Source organism: Pipra filicauda, unplaced genomic scaffold, assembly GCF_003945595.2.
Source record: "Pipra filicauda isolate LSUMZ 115617 unplaced genomic scaffold, ASM394559v2 scaffold52_size3558583_pilon, whole genome shotgun sequence".
Taxonomy (NCBI): Eukaryota; Metazoa; Chordata; class Aves; order Passeriformes; family Pipridae; genus Pipra; species Pipra filicauda.
In genome coordinates this window covers 3,165,586-3,166,093 of record NW_024104676.1, presented here as the reverse complement: position 1 = coordinate 3,166,093, position 508 = coordinate 3,165,586, and positions in this window count along the sequence as shown.

The following is a 508-nucleotide window of genomic DNA, read 5'->3' as shown; positions in this document are numbered from 1 at the left end:
CTGCAGATAGAAAATTCAGATGAGCTTTGAATATTGATGGTTTGCAGTTCAACAGGCTAATCAAAACTTTGAGAAGAGAGGATTCACTGCACTAAAACACTTACGTGAGGAGGGCTTAAAGGCATGTGAAAATGAATTGGTTACAGGCTAATAGATGGGGCTACTTACTTTTATGATCTTGTTTGTTGTTTTACATGCTTTATAGGAAGAGTTCTTTCATGTTTTTATATCTAGAAAATATTTTGGAGAATGCTTCTAAGCAGTGAAGAACAATAGCACGTCTTTATTTGTCACATTCAAAATGATTTATGAGCAACTTCTAAAACAGAAACCATGCACAGTCATGGTTAGTACTCCTGATAAATAAGTGACCAAAAAAACCATTGTGACTTCTGGTTCTCAAAGTTATGAACTGAATTACTGCTAAATGTGTGATTGCCCCTTTCTAGATGCACTCTTTAGTGCCTTTGTGTTGTGAAGCAGATTTATATGCATATTGGAAAAGACA